The sequence below is a fragment of the Bubalus kerabau genome, chromosome X (assembly GCF_029407905.1).
Source record: "Bubalus kerabau isolate K-KA32 ecotype Philippines breed swamp buffalo chromosome X, PCC_UOA_SB_1v2, whole genome shotgun sequence".
Classification (NCBI taxonomy): Eukaryota; Metazoa; Chordata; class Mammalia; order Artiodactyla; family Bovidae; genus Bubalus; species Bubalus kerabau.
Window position 1 is genome coordinate 2,647,609 of NC_073647.1, and position 24,946 is coordinate 2,672,554.

Consider the following 24,946-nt stretch of genomic DNA (forward strand, 5'->3'; position numbering starts at 1 on the left):
AAGAATCCATACACTTGTTGAAGAAGTTGAAAGCACTGGCTAAAACAAATTTAAGAATTATCAGTGATTATGCTATGCATACTTATATCATTTTATTAGAAACATTAGGTGATTATACATTGCACTATTATAAACTACAGTGGTTAAATGTTGGCTGGTTATCTTCAATTTGTTGGAACAGTTCTCATTAAAGGAACACCAAAAAGTGTGTTAAGAATAAAATTACCTATCGACTCAGTTAACTTAGGGACCAAAAGGTAAATACAATTTATAATAGGAAGGACTTTATTCATGGAGCATCTACTATTGGCCCTAAATAGTGAATCAGATATTGCTAAAATTCACCAAAATTCTTGAATGGCAGCTTTTATTATTCATATTTTACAGATGACAAATCTGAGAATTAGAGACATTGTGCAAGCCAGGAGCCAAGACTTCGACTGAGATCTCTGTGGCCCCAGATCATCCACCTTTTTCACAGAAAAAGGTTAGCCTAGCTAACCGAACAGCAGTTAATTGACTGTTAACCACTCTCCAGTTATTGAGTTCAACTGAGGCCAATCTCTCTTACTTAATTGGTACCACACTTCTGGAGAGAGAGTGCCAGATTCCATATTTCAGACAGAGATACGTGTTCCTTATTAGCAAATCCTTGGAGAATTTGGCAACCCATTCCAGTATTCTTGCCTGAAGAATTCCATGGGCAGAAGAGCGTGGTGGGCTACAGTCCATGGGGTCACAAAGAGTCAGAGATGACTGAATGACTAACACTTTCACTTTATTAGCAAATTCAAACTTTTCCAGGACATTTCAATAGAAAAACATACAGAAATACACTAAGGTTCAAGTGAGGTCTTTATTGCATTGTAGTGCATATTTTATTGCATTGTAGGCAAGTAAATCTTGCCTTTTCTGGCAGGGAGTTGTGGCAAAACAAATGTATATCAATTGAATTTACCAGCCCAGCTTACAGTCTGTGTTTACCTGAGAATTACCGACTCCCATTGGTTCTCAAAGAGAAATAATAATCACTGCTGTTTATTAGGCTCCTAGAGGTGCTCAGTATTGTTTTGGATGCATAAAGTATGTTATTTCTAATAACACCCAGTGAAATTTAATGAGAAGCACAAAGAGGTTATTTAACTTGCTCAAAGCCAGACAGCTTATAAGTGGAAGAGTTAGTCTTCAAACTTGATCTTACTCTAAAGCCTCAAGTCTTAATCATTCCTCTTTGCACAAACCACAAAAGTACTAGTGATTTTGTCAAGAGCACTTGAATAGTAGTGTCAAGACCTATGTTTTCTTTTTTTATTAACCACTTTTTAAATTGAAGTATAGTTAATTATAGGGGGAGGGAGGAGGGAGGGGGGGTTCAGGATGGGCAACACGTGTATACCTGTGGCGGATTCATGTTGATGTATGGCAAAACCAATACAATACTGTAAAGTAAAAATAAATAAATAAATAAATAAATCAAAAAAATAAATAAAATTTTAGTTTCAGATGTACAGCAAAATGATCCATATATATTAATATATGTTATATTCTTAGAATATATATATATATATTCTTTTCCAGATCCTTTTCCATTATAAGTTATTACAAGATATTGAGTATAGTTCCCTATGCTATGGTGGTAGTTTAGTCGCTAAGTCTTGTCCGACTCTTCCGACCCCATGGATTGTAGCCTGCCAGGCTCGTCTGTCCATGGGATTCTCCAGGCAAGAATACTGGAGTAGGTTGCCCTTTCCTTCTCCACTATGCTATGCAGTGGGTCCTTATTTATCTGTTTTCTATATACTAGTATGTATATGTTAATCCCAAGCTCATAATTTATCCCTCCTCTATACCCCTTTTCCCATCAGTAACTGTAAGTTTGTTTTCTAGGTCTGCAAGTCTCTGTTTTAGAAATGAGTTCATTTGTATCTTTTTCTTTTTTTTTGATTTTACATATAAATGATATCATATGATATTTGTCTTTCTCTGACTGACTGACTTCACTTAGTATGATTATCTCTATGTCCATTCATGACATTATTTCATTCCTTTTTATGACTGAGTTTTCATTGTGCATATATACCACATCTTTTTTATCCATTCATCTGTAGATGGACATTTAGCCTGCTTCCATGTCTTGGCTATTGTAAAGAGTGCTACTGTGCACATTGGGGTGCATGTATCTTTTCAAATTATGGCTTTCTCTGGATATATGCCCAGGAATGGGATTGCAGGATCATATGGTAGTTCTATTTTTGTTTTTTTAAGGAACCTCCATACTGTACTCCATAGTGGAGAACTACTACATAGTGGAGAATTACATAGCAATTTACATTCCTACCAACAGTGTAGGAGGGTTCACTTTTCTCCACACCCTCTCCAGCATTTATTGTTTGTAGACTTTTTGATGGTGGCCATTCTGACCGGCATGAGATGATACCTCATTGTGGTTTTGATTTACATTTCTGTAATAATGAGTGATGTTGAGCATCTTATCATATGTGTATTAGCCATCTGTATGTCTTTTTTGGAGAAATATAATCTATATTTTCTACATAAGTGTGTCAAGTTCCAAATCTTATGTTCTTTCCACTATAAAGTGAACAGATTATACAAAACTTAATAGAACAGCTCAAAATGAAAAATCTGTGGGCTTTTTACTCTGAAATAGAGTAATTATGGCCTTGTCAATAACACTTAGCTAGAAATTTTTAAACAAGCTTAATTATGTTGACTTTATCCTCCCTATCCCCTAATTCATATTCATACACAACCTAACGAACCTGTCCATTCTTAGCTTTGGTTTTCTTAGTTCCATATTTGACCAATTGTCATCACCCACTCCTGGATTTACTCCCCCTTCATATCTCTGAAATTGCTCTTCAACATCTCAACTCCACTGTCAGACTTACTCTAAACCCTTCCTGCCAGTGCTCTGTCCCTCTGATCACTCCATAAGACAAAATATTTCCCAAAGATTATGTACATTGAGACCTTGATTATCCATAATGCTCTGTTTTGTATAACATGTATGAGTGTTCTGACTTTAAATTTTCAAATTAACCAGAAAATTTTATTTAAAATTTTAAAATAATTTGATTTGCTTCAATTCTTATTTAAATACTTTTAGAGTGTCTAGGATGACTTTTTCATCTTAGGAAAAACAATACAATGAGTAAAATGGACTTTTTTTTTGATGACAGGGGTCTTTTTACAGATTTGGTATTGATTACCAGAGTCTCCGTTTTCTCATCTATCATATTTGAATCATATAAATTCCTATTTCAGGGGACTTCCCTGGTGGTCCAGTGGTTAAGATTCTGCACTTCCAAAGCAGGGGGCACAGGTTCAATCCCTGATAAGGGAATTAAGATACCACATGCTGCGTGGCTTGGCAAAAAATAACAAAAACAAACATATTTTGACGGCAGATGTAAGGATTAAATGAGATAATATATATGAATAATAGTTTGCCAATGGGCTTCCTTGGTGGCTCAGATGACAAAGAATCGGTCTACAGTGCAGGAGACCTAGGTTTGATCCCTGGATCCGGAAGATCCTCTGAAGAAGGGAATGGCTACCCACTCCAGTATTCTTGCCTGGAGAATCCCATGGACAGAGGAGCCTGGTGATCTTCAGTCCATGGGGTTGCAACGAGTCAGACATGACTAAGTGACTAACACTTTCACTTTTCACTGTATAGTGATCTGCAAAAATACTTTATTGTTCTCAATAACTTATGAAGGATTGTTAATGAAATGAGAGAAGTCTTTCGATGATTGGACAAACCTAATAGATATTAATGAAATTTTATGTGTTGGCTTCTTTGGTCATTGCCTTTTGCTTAAATTTATTTTCATAAATTTTTATTGGAGTATAGTTGATTTATAATGTTGCATTAGTTTCTGCTATACAGCAAAGTGAATCAGTTTTACATATACATATATCTACTCCTTTTTAGATTCTTTTCCTATATAGACCATTGCAAATCATTGAGAAGAGTTTCCTGTGCTATACAGTAGGTCTTTATTAGCCATCTATTTTATATATAGTAGTGTGCATATGTCAATCTCAACCTCCCTTCATCTTAGTAAAAACAATACAATGGGTAAAATGGACTTTTTTTTGATGACTGGGGTCTTTTTACAGATTTGGTATTGATTACCAGAGTCCCCCCTCCCCTGCTTTCTCCTCTGGTAACCATTAGTTTGTTTTCTATGTCTGTGACTCTTTCTGTTTTGTAAATAAATTCAGTTATATCATTTTTTTTAGATTCCACATATAAGCCATATCATATGATATTTGTCTTTGACTTACTTCAGCCTTTTGCTTAAATTTAGAATATGGAACAAAATCTGAATAGTAAGAAACTTGATTAGTTAATTGAGGTTTTATTGTATATAGCTATGTCCAGCTGCTGCTGATTATAAATGCATCCACTTTTTGTTATTTGTGATTTGAGTAGTTTTCTAAGTATTTTTTTTTCTATCTTTGAATCCCTGTTGTATGTAACAACCTTGAGGAGAGGGGCTTCCTCTCTGATTTCTTATCTTCCCTTACTGTCAGTTACAATCTCTGCAAAGAGCAGGGGCCCACCCAGCTCCCCACCCCTGAATCCCCTAGTCCCCCAGTCACATAAACCCTGCATTCATACATACACAGTTAATCAGCATGAAGGAAATGTCCTGAAACTGATAAAACTGATCTTTATAGTCCAATTTGACACACTGTGAAATTGTGATTCATAATAAGAAATATGTATTTGGTCTTTACCTGCTTTCTAGAACAGAACTTCTAAAACTCTCAGAGTCTTCTAAGTGTTGATAGAGATCAAGGTGTCTTTTGTTATGTTAATGAGGTAGCTTTTAGAAAGCACTCAAGGACAGGGATTGGTTGTCAGGAGAACCAACTTTGTGATTCACTCAGTTCAGTTCAGCTCAGTCCTGTCCCACTCTTTGCGACCCCATGAATAGCAGCACGCCAGGCCTCCCTGTCCATCACCGACTCCCAGAGTTCACTCAGACTCACGTCCATCGAGTTGGTGATGCCATCCAGCCATCTCATCCTCTGTTGTCCCCTTCTCCTCCTGCCCCCAATCCCTCCCAGCATCAGGGTCTTTTCCAATAAGTCAGCTTCTCGCGTCAGGTAGCCAACGTACCGGAGCTTCAGCTTCACCGTCAGTCCTTCCAAAGAAATCCCAGGGCTGATCTCCTTCAGAATAGACTAGTTGGATCTCCTTTCAGTCCAAGGGACTCTCAAGAGTCTTCCCCAACACCACAGTTCAAAAGCATCAATTCTTTGGTACTCAGCTTTCTTCACAGTCCAACTCTCCTATCCATACATGACCACTGGAAAAACCATAGCCTTGACTAGATGGACCTTTGTTGGCAAAGTAATGTCTCTGCTTTTTAATATGCTATCTAGGTTGGTCATAACTTTCCTTCCAAGGAGTAAGCATCTTTTAATTTCATGGCCGCAGTCACTATCTGCAGTGATTTTGGAGCCCCAAAAAATAAAGTCTGACACTGTTTCCACTGTTTCCCCATCTATTTCCCATGAAGTGATGGGACCAGATGCCATGATCTTTATTTTCTGAATGTTGAGCTTTAAGCCAACTTTTTCACTCTCCTCTTTCACTTTCATCAGAGGCTTTTTAGTTCCTCTTCACTTTCTGTCATAAGGGTGGTGTCATCTGCATATCTGAGGTTATTGATATTTTTCCCAGCAATCTTGATTCCAGCTTGTGCTTCTTCCAGCCCAGCGTTTCTCATGATGTACTCTGCATAGAAGTTAAATAAGCAGGGTGACAATATACAGCCTTGACATACTCCTTTTCCTATTTGGAACCAGTCTGTTGTTCCATGTCCAGTTCTAACTGTTGCCTCCTGACCTGCATATAGGTTTCTCAAGAGGCAGGTCAGGTAGTCTGGTATTCCCATCTCTTTCAGAATTTTCCACAGTTTATTGTGATCCACACAGTCAAAGGCTTTGGCCTAGTCAATAAAGCAGAAATAGATGTCCTTCTGGAACTCTCTTGCTTTTTCAAGGATCCAGCGGATGTTGGCAATTTGATCTCTGGTTCCTCTGCCTTTTTTAAACCAGCTTGAACATCTGGAAGTTTGTAGTTCACGTACTGATGAAGCCTGGCTTGGAGAATTTTGAGCATTACTTTACTAGCTTGTGAGATGAGTGCAGTTGTGTGGTAGTTTGAGCATTCTTTGGCATTGGCTTTCTTTGGGATTGGAATGAAAACTGCCCTTTTCCAGTCCTGTGGCCACTGCTGAGTTTTCCAAATTTGCTGGCATATTGAGTGCAGCACTTTCACAGCATCATCTTTCAGGATTTGAAATAGCTCAACTGGGATTCCATCACCTCCACTAGCTTTGTTCGTAGTGATTAGAGGGTTGTAATTTTCAGTTCTACCCCTAGACCTCTGGCACAACAGAAGGGACTGGAGGGCAACAGATCACCAATGGCCAATGATTTAATCAATTATGGTGCTGTTGCTTAGTCACTCTGTCGTGTCTGACTCTTTGTGACCCCATGGACTGTGGCCCGCCAGTTCTGCTGTCCATGGGAATTCTCCATGCAAGAAAACTGGAGTGGGTTTCCATTTCCTTCTCCAGAATGCAATGGTAGTGTAGACCATATAGATTATTACAGATGTCTAAAATATAGCATATTTGGGGGCCAGGTATTTACCAATTTTTAGTCTAGATAAGGGGGGGAAATCTATGCCGAAGTCATAATTTTCCAGAATCACGTGGAAAACAAGTTGTGCTTAAAACTGTGTCCAAGAAATTGCTTCACAGACCCAAATCCAGTGACTCCTGGGCCATCTCCAAGAATCCTGCGAGGAAAAGATTCCACTACACATACACAAAAGTTCTAAAACACCCCAGAATGAGTGTTTCAGTGAATGGTTTTGGTTCGTTGTGACAGGGGACAGTCCCCGCTACGTTGTCTAAACACCTGATAGCCCTTACCTCCTCTCGCAGCACGTACTGCTCAATGAGCTTCTTCAGCTTCTCGCCCAGCTTGATGTTCTCCTGGTAGAGCTTGACGTTGTGTATGTCATATTGCTCCAGCTGTGCCTGGATTTCATTCAAAGTAATTTGGAAGTGTGCAGTGGCTTCTTTCCATCTTTCTTCCTCCTCTTGGGCCTGCTGCATATTTTCTTCCTTTAATGTCTTATTGTGATGCTGAAGTTCCCTGCAAAGAGACTCGAGCTTGCTTCTTGCCAAGATAGCCTTGCTGTGTTCACTCTGCAAATGAACTTTATCTTTTACAATCTGGGCTTGCTTCTTCTGCAGAATCTTAATTTGCTTCTGAATGTTCCTGCTCTCCTCCAGAAGATTGGCATATTTCTTACAGAGAGCTGCCAGCTTCTCTTCTGAAGTTGAAAGAGTGTTTAAGGCTTAACCAATCATACCCATGTAATTAAATCCCTATAAAAATCCCAAAAAGATGAGGCCTAGAGAGCTTTTGGGTTGATGAACACATGGGGATTTGGGGAGAGTAGTCTAGCAGGGGGCATGGATGCTCCATGTCCTCTCCCACATATTTTGCTCTGTGCCTCTCTTCCGTCTGGGATATCACTTATCATATCCTTTAATAAACTGGTAAACATAATTAAAAGATGCATGCACCTTAGAAAGAAAGCTATGATAAACCTAGACAGTGTATTGAAAAGCAGTAGCCTCACTTTACCAACAAAGGTCCGTCTAGTCAAAGCTATGGTTTTTCCGGTAGTCGTGTACAGATGTGAGAGTTGGACCGTAAAAAGAAGACTGAGCACCAAAGAACTGATGCTTTCAAACTGTGGTACTGGCAAAGATTCTTGAGAGTCCCTTGGACTGCAAGGAGATTAAACCAGTCAATCCTAAAGGAAATCAATGCTGAATATTCATTGGAAGGACTGATGCTGAAGCTGAAACTCCAATACTTTGGGCCACCTGATGCAAAGAGCTGACATTAGAAAAGACCCTGATGCTGTAAAAGATTGAATGCAGGAGGAGAAGGGGATGACAGAGGACGAGATGGTTGGATGGCATCACCGTCTCAATGGACATGAGTTTGAGCAAGCTCCAGGAGATGGTGAAGGACAGGGAAGCCTGGTGTGCTGCAATCCATGGGGTCATAAAGAGTCTGACATGACTTAGTGACTAAACAATGACAACAAAACCATAAGTAAGCAATTCACTGAGTTCTGGGATCCAAGAATCCAAGGAAGGGGTCACTGGATTCTCTGATCTATAGCCAGTTGATCAGAAACACAGGTGACAACTTGGACTTGAGATTGGCATCTGAAGTGTGTGTGTGTGTTGGGGGGGTGGGTCTTGTAGGACTGAACCTTTAACCTGTGGAATCTGATGGTATTTCCTAATAGATCGTGTCAGAATTGAGTTGAATTATAGCACACCCAGTTGGTGTCTGCAACATTGCTTGTTGGTTTCGGAGAATACCTACTCCCCTACCCCGCCACACACACACCCTCAAATCAGAATTGGGTGTAGGATTTAAAGATATATCTTCATGTGCTTTAGTTTTCTTTTTCACACCTTGACCCTAAGCTACTTGGGAACTAGAGTAATGCCATTCCCTTTCCTGTAGAATTTTGTACAGTTCCAGGAATACATCAGTTGCTTAATGAATACTGGTCAAGTATTAAATTGGCTTTAAGTTCTATTGTGGTGTAGTGGTTGTTTTTCTCTACTGCAACCTCATTTTCTCCACCTTCCTGTTTGAAATATCTCAGAGGGAGAGTTTAAAATGTGTGTGCTTTAGGGACTTCCCTGGCAGTCCAGTGGTTAAGATGCTACACTCCCAATGCATGGGGCATGGTTTTGATCCCTGGTTGGGGAACTAAGATCTCCCACGCTGCATGGTGCAGCCAAAAAATTAAAAAAAAATACAGTAAAACTCATGTGCTTTAAATATAGGCCCATATTTTCATACTTCAGGGACAATAATCAGAAACTGGCCCAATTTCATACCTTTGGGGCCAAATGTCTGCAAATGATTCCTGAAAGACACATAGTTCCTCTTTGGTTTATGGACTAATTGTAGCACATGAGCAATCTTGGAGACCTGCCATGTGCCAAGTGAGGAAGGGGCAGACTGGTGCAGGTGAAGAAGGGGGAGTAGAAGATAGGTTATTTAAAGATAGATTTGATCAGTAACTAACATTCATGAAGAGCTGTTGGTGTGTTCATTCCCCTGGCACACAGAAGCCACTAAGCGGCTACTTAAGCTTCATTCTGAGCACTGCACTGGAGTCTAAGCTAAGAAAACAAAAAAGAACACAGGTGGCTGGGCTTGTATCTATACCTGTGGCTCATAGGTAAAATGACTCAAAGTTCTGTGTGGTAGTAAGCAACCCTACCGAAGGGCCAAAGCTGGGGCCCAGGAGTCTGCCTGAAGTGTGATGCCAAAGATGGACCAGGCTGTTAGGTTTCTTGCGTCTGGCCTTCCATTGTTTCTTGCACTCAGAAAACTCTAGCCCAGGGTTTCTTCTTCATGTCTTGCATCAGATTCATCTGGGTGAGAGGGTGAAGTTTTGATTAAAATGCAGATTCTTGGTCCTAGCCCAAATTTCCTGAATCAGAATTATTGCAGTGGGGACCAGGAATCTGGGTTTTGGCAGAGTCTCCAGATTGCTCAAGTTTGAGAACGATTGTTAGCCATCTAGAAGACTCTCCAGTGGCTACATTCGTTATTATTCTTTGTTGCTTTCATGCATTTGTGTATTTTCTTGTCTCTGTTTAGAATTTCCTTCCCCTTTTCCATCATTTTTGAAAGACTGGTGGAAATGTCACTGCGCTTTTAGGAGGCAGCACTTTTGGATAACTATGAACAAGAGTGAGATGAAAAATATGCACTGAAATTAGACTTTGTTGTAAAGAATTGCAAGTATGTAATGATAATTCATCCCCCTCTATCAACCAAGAAAAATGCTAGAGCTGGTTTACTGCATTGCTGATAATTTTTTTTTTTGTATACTTGCTCTCTCATTAGAATAGGGGCTCCTTTAGGACAATCCCTAGAACAGTACTAGTTCCATAAAGTGCTTAATGGGCTTGTGAAATGAATGATTTGTTGATAAGCAGCATTGGATAAGAAACGGGCATTTGGACCCAGCATCAGGGTCTTTTCCAATGAGTCAGTTCTTTGCATCAGGTGGCCAAAGTATTGAAGCTTGTTTCAGCATCAGTCCTTCAATGAATATTCAGGATTGATTTCCTTTAGGATTGACTGATTGGATCTCCTTGCAGTCCAAGGGACTCTCAAGAGTCTTCTCCAACACCACAGTTCAAAAGCATCAATTCTTCAGTGTTCAGCCTTCTTTATGGTTCAACTCTCACGTTCGTACATGACTACTAGAAAAACCATACTTTGACTATACAGACCTTTGTTGGAAAAGTAATGTTTGTGTTTTTTAACATGCTGTCTAGGTTTGTCACAGCTTTTCTTCCAAGGACCAAGCGTCTTTTAATTTCATGGCTTCAGTCACCATCTGCAGTGATTTTGGAGCCCAAGAAAATAAAGTCTGTCACTGTTCCTATTGTTTCCCTATCTATTTGCCATGAAGTGATGGGACCGGATGTCATGATCTTAGTTTTTTCAGTATTGAGTTTTAAGTGTATATATGTATGCTTAAATAATTTTGCTACCTGTATTTTTTTTATACAAACTATCAGCCTCTGAAAACTTTTTCAATCTGTCCCCTTTTAATTTGCTTTTTATAATCTGTTGTGAAATGGAATACTAGACAACCAATCTTTGAGTTTATGCATTCACTCATTCAGTAAAGATATTTGTTCAAATATTCTGGATAGCACAGAACTGAACAGCAGATAAATGATTAATTTTTTCCTAGCCCACATTTTATTTATTTACTGTTTTTTAATTGAATGTATCTCCCATTTTAAAAATTGACTTATAAATTTGCTGCAAGGTTGTAGCCAGAGGTTTATTGTTTGTGACATTTCCTCCTTCCATATTGTTGTATCTTTTTTTTAATAAATTTTTTTCCTCAGGTTTAAACACAACATTCATAGATTTGTTTTTCTCTTGTGAGAGCAATTCTTTTCATCAAAGTACTTATAATCTTCCATAGGACTTGAAGGGTCAACATAATCTGAAATCTTTTCTGAGATGTTCTATATTTCTAAGAGAAAAGAATAGTTGAATTGTGTCTTATATAATTGCAAGTGACAAAAACATCTAATAAATTTCATCTTCCCTAGAAACGCAGAAATATGGACTTGGTTGGGAGCACCTATATAAATCAAGTAGAAAAATGATTCTTCATAAAATGTTGATGACTGAACTGCGCTTTGGCTATGTTGAAAGGGTACTGTGACCCACTTTTTCTATCATCAAATCCACCAAGGTATATACTACAGTCTACTTTTCTTTGGCATGGTAAATAGAAGCATATCCTTATAAGGAGGCAGCCTGATTCAAAGACTGTACCTCATTTTTAATCACAGTAGACATTTTATGACCAGTTGTTTGTCCACTCATGCACAGTGAAGACAAAGTATTCCCCTTTGTTATTTTATCATTTTACAAATGAGGACACTTCAAGACTCTAAGTATGTTCTTTCCCAAGATTATACATTTATTTTGGTTGAAATTTTTAATGTTTATTTACTATTTATATTTTCCTTTTAATGGCTGTCTCTTCATGTCCCTTGCCCTGTTTCTATTGAATATTTATATTTATATGTCTCTAAATCATTATTTTAGTACTTTTATTTCCAAGACAATAATATTTTTCAATTTTAAAAATCAGCTTGTGAGATAAAATCACCTATGTTTTTTTCTGGCTTTATTACATATTTGTTGTTTTACAGTTTAGTTTTTAGTCTACCGATTATATAGTTTAGTGTATGAAATCAGGTTGGGTTTGAACATATTATTTTCCAAATCAGTTGTATCAGAAAAATTAAAGAATTCATCATTTTACTCTTATTTGAAATAACATATTTGCTTTACTCTATATTATTTTATATGAAAAAATTTTCAGGCTTTTTAGTATGTTCTATTGATCAGATATTTTACTTTTGCAATAATATTAGAATTTTCATTTTCTTAGATTCATGATTTATATTTGTCTGATAGGAGAAATCTTTCCTTACTACTCTTTTTCTGAATTTTCCACAGATATTCTCACCCTGTTAGTCATCATTTATCAATCCAAAATAACTGAACTTACTGTATGTACATACAAAAGAGAAATACAAAACAGACTCACAGATATAGAAAACAAACTTGTGGTTACCAAAGAGGGAAGGGAATCTGGGAAGGGAAATAGTAGTGGTATGGAGTAAATAGATACAAACTACTACATATAAAATAGATAAAAATAAGGGCCTACTTATCAGACAGAGAATTATACCCATTATCTTTGTAATAACCTATAATGGAGTATAATCTGCAAAAATACTGAATCACAATACTGTACACCTATAATTAACACTGTATTGTAAATGAACTTACATAATAAAAAATAAATCAAAAAAATCAATCATTTTGATTTATTTTTTATTATGTAAGTTCATTTACAATACAGTGTTAATTATAGGTGTACAGTATTGTGATTCAGTATTTTTGCAGATTATACTCCATTATTTGGCAAAACTAATACAGTTATGTAAAGTTTAAAAATAAAATAAAATTTAAAAAAAATAAAAAATAAAAAAAATAAAAATAAAAAGTAAATAAAAATAAATCAATTTGGTATTTGATTGGGATTGATCTACATATATTAATTAGTTTGGCAAAAATTAATAAATTTACCATTTTGAGTACATAAAAATGTATGTCTCAGTGTATTTGTCTGCTGTTCTTTTCTGCTCTACAAGTATGTCTTTTTAAAATTATCTGGCCAACTTAACTCTCTGTTCCACTTGAAATATGCTTTCTTGGATTTTTAGGCATATAATCCTATCATTCACAAATAATGACAGTGTTGCATCTTTTTCCCTATATATCATATGTATTCATAATCTCAATGTCTTTATCTGTAAAATGGAGATAAAATATTACTTATTTTATTGTGAGGATTATTGTGAAAATTAAAGGGAATAAGTAACATGAAATAACATCATTGTCTTACATATGGTAAATCCTCTATAAATGTTTCTATAGCTTTATTGACTATGCCAAAGTCTTTGACTGTGTGGATCACAATCACCTGTGGAAAATTCTGAAAGAGATGGGAATACCAGACCACCTGACCTGCCTCTTGAGAAATCTGTATGCAGGTTCAAAACGCAACAGTTAGAACTGGACATGGAACAACAGACTGGTTCCAAATAGGAAAAGGAGTACGTCAAGGTGTATACTGTCACCCTGCTTATTTAACTTCTATGCAGAGTACATGATGAGAAATGCTGGGCTGGATGAAGCACAAGCTGGAATCAAGATTGCCCGGAGAAATATCAATAACCTCAGATATGCAGATGACACCACCCTTATGGCAGAAAGTGAAGAGGAACTAAACAGCCTCTTGATGAAGGTGATAGAGGACAGAGAAAAAGTTGGCCTAAAGCTCAACATTCAGAAAACGAAGATCATGGCATCTAGTCCCATCACTTCATGGGAAATAGATGGGGAAACAGTGGAAACAGTGTCAGACTTTATTTTTTGGGGCTCCAAAATCACTACAGATGGTGACTGAAGCCATGAAATTAAAAGACAGTTACTCCTTATGACCAACCTAGATAGCATATTAAAAAGCAGAGACATCACTTTGCCAACAAAGGTCCATCTAGCCAAGGCTATGGTTTTTCCAGTGGTCATGTATGGATGTGAGAGTTGGACTGTGAAGAAAGCTGAGCACTGAAGAATTGATGCTCTTGAACAGTGGTGTTGGGGAAGACTCTTGAGAGTCCCTTGGACTGCAAGGAGATCCAACAAGTCCATTATAAAGGAGATCAGTCCTGGGTGTTCATTGGAAGGGCCGATGTTAAAGCTGAAACTCCAATACTTTGGCTACCTGATGTGAAGAGCTGACTCATTGGAAAAGACACTGATGCTGGGAAAGATTGAGGGCAGGAGGAGAAGGGGACGACAGAGGATGAGATGGCTGGATAGCATCACCGACTCGATGGACGTGAGTTTGAGTAAACTCTGGGAGTTGGTGATGGACAGGGAGGCCTGGTGTGCTGCGATTCATGGGGTCACAAAGAGTCGACACGACTGAGCAACTGAACGGAACTGAACTGAACTGAATGGCTCTTCTTGCTATTATTGATGTTACATTTTTTAGCAACTTTAAGAAAAATGTTGAAAACAAAGAGTGAAACATGACTGAGCAACTTAAAAAAAAACTCTTTTAAGATGTATTTACAATAGATAAATTGCAACATCTTAAGAAAAGGTGCTTGTATACCTAGTTTATTTGGAAATTTCAAAGCCAGTAATAGGCCTTTAATTTTATCAAATACTTTATTTTTCCATCTTTGATGATATTTATCTGGGTTTTCTCATTCAGGTTTTCAACTCAATGGATTATATTAATAGATGTCCTAATGTTGAAAATCCTGGGGATCTATATTTCTCTGGGATTGTCATGGTTATATTTTGCCTTTAATATACCAATAAATTTGTTTTATCATTATTTTAATTAGGACTCATATACATATTATCAGTGACATTTATCTCTAGCTTTCTTCCTCTGAGCTATCTTTGTCAGATTTTATGGGTTATATTTTGTTCAAAGATCATGTGGGTAGCTGTTCATATTTTTCTGTGCTTTGAAATATTTTGTGTACATGGCAAAATATTTGTCTCTGTGTCATGTAAAAGAATTTCAATATATTTCCACAGAGCAGTTATACTTTTCTTTTGAAAAGTACATCAGATTCTATCCCTTCTCAGTTTAAAATTTACTACTCTCAGAATAGAACCGCAAACCGTTGCTACAGGCTATAAGACCCGCGATGATGTGGCTGCTCCTGCCAGTCTCATTAGCATCAAGTCTCAACCATGCTTTCCTATCTCACTCCCACCACAGGGCTTGTGCAATGGTTATGACTTTTACCCATAGTATGCTCTGCCCCTCTTACTCCCTACTCATCCTTCAGGTGTTTCAGCTTCAGTGAAACATCCTAGGAAAGTTATTCCATGAAAGTAGGTCATCCAGTTATTCTCCATCCCAGCATCCTATTTGTTTCCTTCATAATATTAATAGCATTTATAATGACTTCTTTTGTTTATTTATGTGCTCAATCATTTCCTTATTAATTGTCCATCTCCCTCCATTAGGGTTTAAGATCTAGTATTTTGGCATGTCATTATGTTTTACTCATCATAGATCTCTTCTAACACAACTTTTTACCAATTGCATTCAAGTTTTAGAATCATATTTGTATTCTTTGGGGGGCTCCATGTTTATTTAATGTAGTGAGCCATGACCATTCTCTTAAGGGAGGAATAGCCTTTTCTTGACTTATCCTTTGACCTTCATTGCTAGGTGGGCTGGAATATCATGTGACCAAGAATTTTGTTTGTTTATTTACTTGTTTTAAGAAACACTTTTGGTTGAGGTATTTTTCGGGCTCTTTCATATCCACTATGAATAAATGACGTGTAAGTATACAGTTCTTGATGCAAAATGTTTATTCCTCAGAACTCTATATATATTTCACAATTTTAAAAATATAGTTAACTTTTTAAAAATTTTTATTTATTTTTATTTTTTGGCTGCACCACGCAGCATGTGGGACCTTAGTTCCCCAAACAGGGATCAAACCTGCATTCCTTACATTGGAAGCGCGGAGTCTTAACCTCTGGCCTGCCAGAGAAGTCCCTATTACACAATTATTAACATATGTTTTTGAGTATATCAAGGAAGATTTGTGAAATCTGAAATGGCTGATGTTTATTTCTATGTAGCGAACCATGCCCCTACCCATGTATGCCTCAAAATTTGTAGGATATTTTTAATTATTGTTAATAAATTCAAGTCAAATGTTTGTGAGAATATGTGTAGCAGTAAGTCTTTATATTTTAAAAAAAAATGGATTTTTGCTGGTATTCAGGAAACCCTGAGAATTTTGGACTCTAGTATATATTCGCTTCAGAAAAGTTTTCAATTATTGTACTTTTTGTTATTATATCTGTTCCATTTATTCTGCTTTTGCTTTGGAATGCCAATTATCTGTGGTTGGATCTCTTTTTTAAAATTTTTACCATTGTTTTTGTCTGTCTTCTCTTTGCCACTACTGTTTCTCAACTTGCCCTCTATTTAGCGGTGTTTCCTTAGTGTCAGTCCTGTTGTTTTGTGCTTGTAGAGTTTTATTAATGGTTTGCTATTTTAGTCTCCACTGAATCGTTTTCCCACACAGCTCCTTTTCAGCTTATCTAGATGATTTTGCATAGCATTGTCTTATGTTTTACTCATTTTTCTCTGTTCTTATTTCATAGAGACCATGTCTTGTCAAATTCTATTAAGAATGCTAAGAACTTCAATTTATTTTCTCTTTTTCCTGGGACAAATAATTGTCAAAATCTTCTTCTCTGCTGTCTTCAAAAACATCACCTTTCCTGTGTTTGGCAGTATCCTTTCATAGACCCCCCATACTCATCATGTATTCTGCTTCTCCTGGAACAAGGAGACGTTTAGTCTATTCCAATGTTGTGAGGTGTGAGAGACATGCCTTTCCCTTCATTTTCTCCAATTATATATAGACAAAATCTTATTCTTAAGTTCAATTGATATTTCTATTTCCTCACCCAATTTACAATACTAGCAAGCACTTACCTAATTCAGGATTCCTCAGCATTGGCACTATTGACTCTTTGGGCCAGATAATTCTTTTGTGTGCTTGTGGAAGGGTGGTGGTGCTGTCTTGTATATTATAGGCTGTTTAGCAGCAGCCCTGGCCTCTGCACACTAGATACCAGTGGATCACCAAGATGATGTCCTCCCCTAGTGTACCCATCAAAACAGTGACTAATATCCTTTGGGGACTGAAATTGCCCCCAGGTTGAGAACCATTTATCTAAGCAGACTTGTTAGAATAATGAGAAAATGAAAATTTCTAGGTGCCAGCAGCATCCACCAGTACCAGTTATGCTTCCATCTCTTCCTCCAACTGCAGCTTTGACTTCCTTGGACTCTTCAGAGCTGCCGAGTATGGTTGTACAGTTTTGGCTCTACCCAGGGTCAGTTGGTTTAGTGGGAGGTGTAGTCCAACATGTATTTCATTCTGCAAAATGTGCGTGTATAAACCTGGATCCACTAAGGGGGAATATCTTTTCTTAATTCAAACAAGGCTTGTGAACTTGGGTTGATTCCTTGCAGAATGCAATGTAACTACCAGTTCCTAGTTCACATTTTCTGCCACATTATTTTCTTGAGTTATAGGCACTGAATGAATTAGAAAGGTAAGAGCTAATGGGATAGTTTAATAGTAACTTGGTCACCTAAAAAACAAAAAACAAAACAAAAACAAAAACCTGCTTTGTATTGGTTGGGCTGCCTGTTTTTTCTGAATGGTACCTACCCTGGGGCCAGGCAGTGTGTTGGGGGGTGGTGATGCCTCTTCCCAGTGCTATCAGGATAACAGGCATTTTTCATTTCTACTTGCAAAGCATATTCCAGCTTCCACTTGTGATGGCCAACTTCATTCTGGATGTCCTATAATTCGATGAAAACTGTTCCAGGTTCTGGCAATTACTTACATGGCAATCATTTTTTTTTTTTTATCTCTTTTCCTCTCTTCATAGGTATTGTTATTGTTGGAAAGTGGGTGCATGTGAAATAGACACTGCTAGCCCACCTCATTTTAAATGAAGTTCTGAATCAGCTTTTCAACTTGGAAGACAAACTTTCAATCAAACATATAACTTTTATAGTATCTGCTCTGTGGTGAGAGAGATAAAAAGATGAGGACATGATCCTTGCCCTTGAAGGTTTATCATCTCATAAGGGCAAGTTGACTATATTAGAAAAATGAAAAAGGCAAGGAAAGATGAATATCATAAAAGACTTACAGGCAGAATACTCTGGGGGATTAAAGGATGAGCAATCTTTTTCATATCGATCAGGAAATGTCTCCTAGAAATTATGATATTTGACCCACTTTTTAAAAGATGAAGTGTGGCATCTCAGCAGGAAATTATGCATTGCAGGCGGGGCTAACAGGACGGAAATAAGCAGAACGTGTCAGCCGCTGCTTCTCCCATCCCTGTTTAGCTGTAGGCACTGAATGCTTTCAGCCTCCAAGCTTAGAACCATACATTAAAAAAAAAAAAAACACTACAAGTCAGTCAGGTGTCTATGATCATATTCATTATCCAGGTGTCTAGTATTGGCTATGAACCACTAGGACATCTCAAGGTGCCAAAGCTGCAGCCTTCTCCCAATACTATCGTATTTGTCAAATCTGTAACACTTGATGTCTGTCTTGATTTCCTAATTTATACACCAAGCTCCTTCTGGAACTCCTAGACTAATTAAGAGGGTCCTAGAGTCCCTGATGGGCTTCCCCAGGTCGGGGAGGAGCTCAATGGTAAGGAATCCACCTGCCAATGCAGGAGACCTAGGTTCAATCCCTGGGTCAACAAGAGTCCCCGGAGAAGGAAATGGCATCCAACTCCAGTATTCTTGCCTGGAGAATACCGTAGACAAAGGAGACTGGTGGGCTACAGTCTATGAGATCGTGAAGAGTCCCACACGACTAAAGTGACTGAGCATGCGCACAGGTGCATGTGTGTTAGTTGCTCAGTCGTGTCTGACTCTTTGTGACCCAATGGACTGTAGCCCACCAGGCTCCTCTGTCCATGGGATTCTCCAGACAAAAATACAGGAGTAGGTGTCATGCCCTCCTCCAGGGGATCTTCCCGACCCAGGGATCGAACCCATGTCTCTTACATCTCCTGAATTTGCAGGTGGGTTATTTACCACTAGCACCACCTGGGAAGCCCAACACATTCTCCTTTAAATGAAATTTGGGCTTTTTCTATTTTTATTGTAGTTATTTCTATTAATATCAAGACTACCATAAAGATTCCTCTAAGTATCATTTGCTATGTATACACATACATGTTAAAAATTTCATACAGTTTCATACCTAGGAGAGAGGTTACTGGGTTATAGGATATGTAAAATTTCTACTTTATAACTTTATTTACAAAAATTTTCTAATGAATCATTATAAATTTATATATTAGAATTTTATTTGAGTTCTTCTATCTCCAAATTCTTGCTTACATTTGGTGCTGTCAGGTTTTGAAATTTTCTAACAAACTTGTTGGCTTCTAATGGCTTGTTACTGGCATTTTACTTTAATTTTCATTACCCAGTTTAAAAGTAAGATCCAACAGATCATCCTTTTATGTGTCTAAGCCTTTTTATTTTATATTTCATCATCTTAGAAATGTCTATTCAAGGATTTTATTCATTGACCTAATAAGATGTTCAGTCCTGTCAGTTCAGTTCAGTCGCTCAGTTGTGTCCGACTCTTTGCGACCCCATGATTCACAGCACACCAGGCCTCCTGTCCATCACCAACAACCAGAGTTCACTCAAACTCATGTCCATCGAGTTGGTGATGCCATCCATCCATCTATCCTCTGTCGTCCCCTTCTCCTCCTGCCCCCAATCCCTCCCAACATCAGAGTCTTTTCCAATGAGTCAACTCTTCACATGAGGTGGCCAAAGTACTGGAGTTACAGCTTTAGCATCATTCTTTCCAAAGAACACCCAGGGCTGATCTCCTTTAGGATGGACTGGTTGGATCTCCTTGCAGTCCAAGGGACTCTCAAGAGTCTTCCCCAACACCACAGTTCAAAAGCATCAATTCTTCGGCGTTCAGTTTTCTTTATAGTCCAACTCTCACATCCAAACATGACTACAGAAAAAACCATAGCCTTGACTAGACGGATCTTTGTTGGCAAAGTAATGTCTCTGCTTTTTAATATGCTATCTAGGTTGGTCATAACTTTCCTTCCAAGGAGTAAGCGTCTTTTAATTTCACGGCTGCAGTCACCATCTGCAGTGATTTTGGAGCCCAAAAAAACAAAGTCTGACACTGTTTCCACTGTTTCCCCATCTATTTCCCAAGAAGTGATGGGACTAGATGCCATGATCTTAGTTTTCTGAATGTTGAGCTTTAAGCCAACCTTTTCACTCTCCTCTTTCACTTTCATCAGAGGCTTTTTAGTTCCTCTTCACTTTCTGCCATAAGGGTGGTGTCATCTGCATATCTGAGGTTATTGATATTTCTCCCAGCAATCTTGATTCCAGTCTGTGCTTCATCCAGCCCAGCGTTTCTCATGATGTACTCTGCATAGAAGTTAAATAAGCAGGGTGACAATATACAGCCTTGACGTACTCCTTTTCCTATTTGGAACCAGTCTGTTGTTCCATGTCCAGTTCTAACTGTTGTGTTTTGAACCTGCATACAAGTTTCTCAAGAGGCAGGTCAGGTGGTCTGGTATTCCCATCTCTTTCAGAATTTTCCACAGTTGATTGCGATCCACACAGTCAAAGGCTTTGGCATAGTCAATAAAGCAGAAATAGATGTTTTTCTGGAACTCTCTTGCTTTGTCAATGATCCAGTGGATGTTGGCAATTTGATCTCTGGTTCCTCTGCCTTTTCTAAAACCAGCTTGAACATCTGGAAGGTCATGGTTCACGAACTGCTAAAGCCTGGCTTGGAGAATTTTGAGCATTACTTTACTAGCGTGTGAGGTGAGTGCAATTGTGTGGTATTTTGAGCATTTTTTGGCATTGCCTTTCTTTGGGATTGGAATGAAAACTGACCTTTTCCAGTCCTGTGGCCACTGCTGAGTTTTCCAAATTTGCTGGCATATTGAGTGCAGCACTTTCACAGCATCATCTTTTATGATTGAAATAGCTCAACTGGGATTCCATCACCTCCACTAGCTTTGTTCATAGTGATGCTTTCTAAGGCCCACTTGACTTCACATACCAGGATGTCTGGCTCTAGGTGAGTGATCACACCATCATGATTATCTTCGTCGTGAAGATCTTTTTTGTACAGTTCTTCTGTGTATTCTTGCCACTCCTTCTTAATATCTTCTGTTTCTGTTAGGTCCATACCATTTCTGTCCTATATCGAGCCCATCTTTGCATGAAATGTTCCCTTGGTATCTCTAATTTTCTTGAAGAGATCTCTAGTCTTTCCCATTCTGTTGTTTTCCTCTATTTCTTTGCAATGACCGCTGAGGAAGGCTTTCTTATCTCTTCTTGCTATTCTTTGGAACTCTGCATTCAGATGCTTAGATCTTTCCTTTTCTCCTTTGCTTTTCACTTCTCTTCTTTTCATAGCTATTTGTAAGGCCTCCCCAGACAGCCGTTTTGCTCTTTTGCATTTCTCTTCCATGTGGATGGCCTTGCTCCCTGTCTCCTGTACAATGTCACGAACCTCCGTCCATAGTTTATCAGGCACTCTATCAGATCTAGTCCCTTAAATCTATTTCTCACTTCCACTGTATAATCATAAGGGATTTGATTTATGTCATACCTGAATGGTCTAGTGATTTTCCCTACTTTCTTCAATTTCAGTCTGAATTTGGCAATAAGGAGCTCATGATCTGAGCCACAGTCTGCTCCCAGTCTTGTTTTTGCTGACTGTATAGAGCTTCTCCGTCTTTGGCTGCAAAGAATATAATCAATCTGATTTCGGTGTTGACCATCTGGTGATGTCCGTGTGTAGAGTCTTCTCTTGTGTTATTGGAAGAGGGTGTTTGCTATGACCAGTGCGTTCTCTTGGCAAAACTCTATTAGCCTTTGCCCTGCTTCATTCCGTACTCCAAGGCCAAATTTGCCTGTTACTCCAGGTGTTTCCTGACTTCCTACTTTTGCATTCCAATCCCCTATAATGAAAAGGACATCTTTTTGGGGTGTTAGTTGTAAAAGGTCTTGGAGGTCTTCATAGAACCGTTCAACTTCAGCTTCTTCAGCGTTACTGGTTGGGGCAGAGGCTTGGATTACTGTGACATTGAATGGTTTGCCTTGGAGACGAACAGAGATCATTCTGTCGTTTTTGAGATTGCATCCAAGTACTGCATTTCAGACTCTTGTTGACCATGATGGATACTCCATTTCTTCTAAGGGATTCCTGCCCACAGTAGTAGATATAATGGTCATCTGAGTTAAATTCACCCATTCTAGTCCATTTTAGTTCACTGATTCCTAGAATGTCGACCTTCACTCTTGCCATCTCCTGTTTGACCACTTCCAATTTGCCTTGATTCATGGACCTCACATTCTAGGTTCCTATGCAATATTGCTCTTTACAGCATCGGACCTTGCTTCTATCACCAGTCACATCCGCAGCTCATTATTGTTTTTGCTTTGGCTCCATCCCTTCATTCTTTCTGGAGTTATTTCTCCACTGATCTCCAGTAGCATATTGGGCACCTACTGACCTGGGGAGTTCCTCTTTCAGTATCCCATCATTTTGCCTTTTCATACTGTTCATGGGGTTCTCAAGACAAGAATACTGAAGTGGTTTGCCATTCCCTTCTCCAGTGGACCACATTCTGTCAGACCTGTCCACCATGACCCGCCTGTCTTGGGTGGCCCCACAGGACATGGCTTAGTTTCATTGAGTTAGACAAGACTGTGGTCCTAGTGTTATTAAATTGACTAGTTTTCTGTGATTATGGTTTCAGTGTGTCTGCCCTCTGATGCCCTCTTGCAACACCTACTGTCTTACTTGTGTTTCTCTTACCTTGGCCATGGGGTATCTCCTCATGGCCGCCCCTCCTGATCTTGAACGTGGAGTAGCTCCTCTAGGCCCTCCTGTGCCCACACAGGCACTGCTCTTCAGGCATGGGGTAGCTCCTCCTCGCCGCCGCCCCTGACCTTGGACATGGGGTAGCTCCTCTCGGCCATTCCTGCACCGTCGCAGCCTGGCACTCTCGGCCGCTGCCCCTGACTTGGACGTGGGGTACGTCCTCTTGGCCGCTGCCCCTCGGGCATGGGGTCCTCTCAGCTTCTGCCCCTGACTTCGGATGTGGGGTAGCTCATCTTGCCGTTATTCAGGTGTGTTCTTGATTCCTTTTGACATGACTCCAGAAGTTGTTGATGGTTATCTTGCTTTATGTCATTAACACATTCCAGGCTTATTTTGTACATTCCCTACACCATTGTTGAAGTCAGCAATTTACCCAAAGAGCTGTGGTTCCTACTTGAAAGGAAAAACTCATTTTAGTACTATCTACTCTTATTCAACTTAACCTTATTGAGTTTACCCCTGTATTGCTTTTAAAATTTATGGTCACACAACATGCAGGATGTTAGTTCCCTGAACAGGGATTGAACCTGAACCCCTTGCAATGGAAGCATGGAGTCGTAACCACTGGACCACCAGGAATATCCCCCCCCATATATCTCCTTTTAACCATGCTTCTCAGTGACCTCTCTATGAATGCTCATTTGATTTAGCCTCAGAATAACAATGCCAATATTACTAATATGACTACTGAAAATAATTGTAAGATACTTCTCTTCAGTCATTTTATCCATAGGGCACATCCCAGTAAAATACCACCAAATTACTCTGATTTAAAAGTTGCTCAGAATTTTTCCTCTTTTTGTGATTATGTCTTCAATTGGATACTTGTTTAGGTTCATTTGTTTACATTTTTTATTGTTTTATTTTAGAATTGCTTTTCTATACCCACTTAACCACCAGGGAAGCCTGGGGTTGCTTTTCTAAATTAAATTTTGTTTTATAATTATATAAAATATTTGCATAGGTTTTAAGAAAGTCAAAGCTACAAATTAAGGTATATTCAAACACAAGGTATATTCAAACACAAGATATATTCACTAAGCAAATCAACAAACCAAGAAACCTAGCTTCTATCACTGTTCATTTCTTTCTACTGTTTCTCTTCTCATATTAGTAACTGTTATTTTGTGATTTATCCTTTCACTTTTCATTTTAATACAGCAAATATATTTTAGATAAATAGTAGATAAACACTAGAATATTATGCAACCTTTTTTCCACCTTGCTATTTTTCATTTAAAATATATTCATTTTAAACATTCATTTAAAATATATATCCTGATAATTATTTGGCAATAGGATATACAGATACTTAACATCTCCATTAAAAACTGGATGCTTCATTTTGTAGATGTACTGTAATCTATTCATCAAGGCTTCTCTTGATGAAGATTTAGGTGATTTTCTAGTCTTTTACTGTTATAAATGGTGCTGCAGTAACTAGTACTGGCTCCCATCTTTCCATATTTTTGCCAGCATATCACTGAGATCAATTTCTACACGTGAGATTCCTAGGTCAAAAGCTAAATATGTATGTAGTTTTTTCAGATATTGCCAAATTCCCCTCCACTGAAATTATATTTTCCTTCATCATCAGCAGTAATGATTTAGATGGCTCCCTATGGCCTCACCAACAAAAGGTATATTGTCAGATTTGGAGATTGTTTTCAATTGAGTAGATATCTTAGTGCAGTTTTATTTATTTATTTTTAATTTAAATTTATTTATTTTAATTGGAGGTTAATTACTTTAAATATTGTATTGGTTTTGCCATACATCAACATGAATCCACCACGGATGTACACGTGCTCCCCATCCTGAACCCCCCTCCCACCTCCCTCCCCGTACCATCCCTCTGGGTCATCCCAGTGCACCAGCCCCAAGCATCCTGTACCCTGCATCAAACCTGGACTGACGATTCATTTCTTATATGATATTATACACGTTACAATGCCATTCTCCCAAATCATCCCACCTTCTCCCTTTCCCACAGAGTCCAAAAGACTGTTCTATACATCTGTGTCTCTTTTGCTGTCTCGCATAGAGAGTTATCATTACCATCTTTCTAAATTCCATATATATGCATTAGTATACTGTATTGATGTTTTTCTTTCTGGCTTACTTCACTCTGTATAATAGATTCCAGTTTCATCCACCTCATT